The following is a 4706-nucleotide window of genomic DNA, read 5'->3' as shown; positions in this document are numbered from 1 at the left end:
TTCTTCAAACCGAACGACATTACTTCGTAACAATAATTTGCCTAATCATTAGTGAACGTTGTTTTCATTCTGTCCAAGGCGTGCATCAGGATCTGGTTGTATCCCGAATAGGCATCAAGGAAGCTAAGCACCTAGTGGTCGGAGGCTCCATCGACCAGTCGGTCAATGCTAGGCAGAGGATAGGCGTCCTTGGGGCAAGCCTTGTTCAGGTCTATGAAGTCCATTAACATCCTCAATTTTTCGCTCGACTTCTTGACCATTACCACGTTAGCGAGCCACGTGGTGTATTTAACCTCTTGGATGAACCCTACCTCCAGGAGCTTCTTCACTTCTCCCTCCACTACTTGCCTTCTCTCTTCGCCCATTTTTCTCTTCTTTTGAGTCACCGGCAAGACTTCCCTAAAATGGCTAGCTTGTGGGACATGATGTCGAGGTGGATATCAAGCATGTCTGCGATTGTCCAGCTGAACAAGTTCTTGTTCTTGTAGATCACATTTGCCAATAGTTTCTCCTTTTCAGGGTTTAATTGGTTGCTTAGTTTGGTTACCTACCCTTCTGCCTTCCCGGTTGGTAGGTCTTTGGTTTCTCCCTCGGACTGCATTCTATCCTCCGTGTTTGTTCGAGGATCAAGGTCGGCCATGGCGACCTTCAACCGATACTATTCCCTTGGTCAGGAGTAAGGAGCATAGCATTCCCTAGCAATCTGTTGATCGACATGGACTGTACAGATCCCTTCCTTATCGGACGAAAACTTCATCGCCAGATGCGGGGTGAAGACGATGGCCTCGAAGAATTCAAGCATGGCCACCCTAGCAAAACATTGTAAGAGGTGTTAAGCTCAACCAAAAGGTATCGCACCCTTACCTCTCGTCCATCGCGCCTTCATCTGATCCTAGTCTGCAAGTCCAGGTATCTCGGGGTTCCACCCGCTTGAATATGCCTCTTCCGGGCGGAGGAACTAGATCCTCGCCTAGTGAACCCACCTGATATCATTTTGATGTACCCCCGAATGGGTCTTTCTTTGTTTCTGCTCTTGCTTCGGTTGCGATGCCGCCACGCAGAAGAACTTCCTCTCTTTCTATCGTTCCTATTCGATCGGGAATATGTTCGCGCGAAACTTCTCTTCTTGACATGACTGCGCTCCAGGCAGAATTCTTTGACGTATTTTTTCAGCTGCCCCGATCGTATAAGCTCCTCAATCTTATCCCGGAGGGTGTTGCATTCCTCAGTCGTATGCCCGATATTTCGATGGTATAGGTAGAGTTTACTGCCGTCCGCATCCACGGGTGGCAGTTTTTCCTTAGGTACAGAAGGTTGTTAGCACTAAACGCTTCCTATAGTATTTTGGCCCTAGGAACAATGAGGAGGGTGTAATTGGTGAACTTGGTGCCCTTTCGCTCTACCGGTTTGCATATTAGCGATCAGTTGCTCGACTTAGACGTGTTTTTCTCGACAACCATCGATGGCTCGAGTTCTTTATTGTGGGCTCTAAAGTTCTGCATGTCTTCCATTTGCGTGAACTCAATTGCTCTCTCCCGAAATTCTTCCATCATCTTAGGGGGTTTGTGACTGACTTCGTCGTCGAAGACGCCGAGTGGTAGGTCGTACGAAAAGTGGTGTATGGCAATCTCGTCGCTTAGGTCTTTAATTTTGACCGACATCCTGTTAAAACGATCCATATAACTTCTTAAGGACTCGTCTTCTCCATATCGTACGTTTACCAAGGCGGCTTTGGTGAGTGTAGGTGGTTGGAACGGGGCAAACTAGGTGCTGAACCGGGCCTTCAGCGTGGCAAAGTAGTCGATGCTATTGGGCAATAACTTAGAAAACCACTCTAGTGCCTCTCACGTCAAGGACGATGAAAACACTCTGCACCAGATAGGGTCACTCATTGCGTGAAACATCATCTGGTTAGAGAATATACGCAGGTGCTTGTTTGGGTTGGTTATGTCGTCGTACATGTCAAAAGTTGGCATCTTCCATCGGTTGGGCAGTGGGGTTTCAAGGATGAACAACGTGAAGGGAAAGCTACCTTCAGTGTGGACTATTATTCGAGATAGGTGCCCGCCCAGACTAGCCCTAGAAATCTCGACTACTATGGGGATCGAGGTTCCTTTAGAAGCCAATGTTCTCTAAACTCATGACGGTTGGGGACGATTGGCCACAAAGGTTTGGGGTTGGCTTAGCTGGTGATGGAGGTGTGGTTCGGGATCGTCACATGAATTTTAGATCGTAGAATAAGAACTATTTCATAGTTTTTGTAATGTTTTTGTTTGGGCTTTATTGGACCTTCAGTTGTGTTGGGGCTTTTGGTGTTTCGACACATAGTATATAAGCCCTTGTGAGACATATTTGTACTCAGATTTGAGTTTTATGAAACAGTGAGTTTTCTCTTAAGCCTCGAGGTTCTCCTCAAAACCACTGATCCTTATCTTTGAATCTCTGATTCAAAGTGGCGGATCTTCCTCACTTATCTTGGAATCTTCTCCAAGTGGCGTGGTTTCCTCTCATTCCGCAAAACCCCCAATCAACGTCCTCCATTTTCCCCCGTTCGTTCTAGGGTTCATACGCATTTTCATTCTAAACGAATTTCACCCCCAAATCCAAGACGGACTTCAGTTGGTGTTCCTCCTCTACCCTTGGTTGGACACGGCTCAGTTAGGCTGGATCCAGGATGGTCAGGGTAGAGGGGATATGATCCCCTTCTTTTCCTCTACATCTCATCCATCCTCTATTATAGGATCCTTAGCATCTCCCTTGTATTCGCTTGGTCATCAATTGTTCCTCCTCTTCCCTCTATGTTGCTCATCATGTTTCTTGTGGTCACCATAAGGCATTTTTTCTTGTAGATAACTGCTCGGCCCCACAGTGGGCGCCAAAATGTTTCGGGTATAGGGACCTAGCACCTATCTAAAACACTCAATTTTTCTATTTTCTCCTTGTTGTAATTTCTCCCATGCGGTCTCCTTTCTTTCTCTCTCGTTTGGTAGTCCAGACGATTGGAGTTCCTGTCAATAAGGCTCTGATGCTTAAGTCAGTTCAAGTCCGTTCAGGTGAATGCAATTAATGATGTAATAAATGCGAAGTAAAAGTTCCTACCAACTTACTTTGGGCTCTTATTTATAGTTTTTTATATGGGCATGTGTTTAGGGTTTTCTTAATCATGGCCCAATTGCTTTTTAAACTTGATTATTAACTTGCTTTACTTTTAATCTAGGTTTTACCTCTTGGTTTATCCGGCTGACAAATCGGCCATATTGTTGTCCCCTTATAGTTGGACAAGAATGGCAAATCATGGACTCTATTTTTCGACACTTACATTGAGAAGGGTCTTAATGTGATTTTCAATTACATAAGGTCGATCGACCTTAGCAGGCGGCCTTCGGCCACTAATCCTTGGGTCGCTCAGTTGTGATCTCCCTAAAATCACTCCGGAGAAATTGCCACATAAACAACCCACGGGATTATCCGCCTGTAGTGGGCGGCCTTCGGCCGCTTATCCTTAGGCCGCTTGACCGAGGGTCTGGCCAGGCATGTTGATAGGTCATACGGTACAGCTTTCAAGGGCATTTTACATTATTTCATAAAATATAGGGATGCAATTAGTACATATTTTGATTTAGGGATGAAATAAAATTTTCATTAATTGTTTAGGGTCAAAAAAACATATTTAACCCTAAAATAAATATCATTTTTTCTCTTGTTAGAATAAATAATCTTAAATAGGATTTCTTGTAGGGTGATATTGCTTTTATGTTATACTACTTCCTAGATGTATCATTTAGAATTCCCTTCCTTTCCTTCTCATACATTATATTTGATGTATCCCAAGTTATAAATATGAAATCATGAGAGAGTGGAAAATACACTCTAAAATTCATTATAATATTTATGTGTATTTTTCTCAAGTTAGTATTAGAGTGGGTCAATCTAACTTTACTGGTCTTTTTCTTGTCTCTGTTTGGAAAAAGAATTATATATCAATCAATGTTTGTCATTGTTTGTTGTTATTGTTAGTCGTTGTTTGCGTCGCTGTCTCTACTTTAAAATAAAGACTAATTTAGAATCATTAATCGTAAGTTGCTAAAACCTCAATAGTTAATGTTAGAGACCAATTTAGACTCTAATTCAAAAAACGATTATAATTTTTTGTTAATGATAGAGACTATTTTAGATACTAATAATTTTCATTTATAGAATGGTCTCTAACTTAGTCAATATAATGACTTATCTCTAAATTTAGTTGTTAATAATTTTCTTGTGGTGTGAGTTGTAATCCCTCAGAAAAAATATGCTCTTGATATCATTAAGGAGACATACATGATTGATTGTAAACTAGTGGATTGTCCCATGGATCCAAATAAGAAATTAATGGCATATCAAGGAGAAGTTTTCTCTAACACTTAAAAATATAGGAGATAGTTGGAAAACTTATTTATCTCATTATTATTGTACCAATTTGTATCCTTTGTAGTTGGAGTTGTAAGTCAATTCATGAAAAATCCTTGTATTGATCATTGGAATGTCGTTATTCATATTCCAAGATATCTCAAAAAATCTAGGACAAAGGCTACTTTATGAAAATAAAGGGAATACCCAAACTATTGGCTATTGTGTCACTGGTTAGGCTGGTTCTACTTTGCATAGATGCTCTACATTTGGATATTGTGTGTTGCTTAGAGGAAATATTATCTCTATGAAAAACA

The sequence above is a fragment of the Vigna unguiculata genome, chromosome 2, assembly GCF_004118075.2.
Source record: "Vigna unguiculata cultivar IT97K-499-35 chromosome 2, ASM411807v1, whole genome shotgun sequence".
NCBI lineage: Eukaryota > Viridiplantae > Streptophyta > Magnoliopsida > Fabales > Fabaceae > Vigna > Vigna unguiculata.
This window is presented reverse-complemented; position numbering follows the sequence as displayed.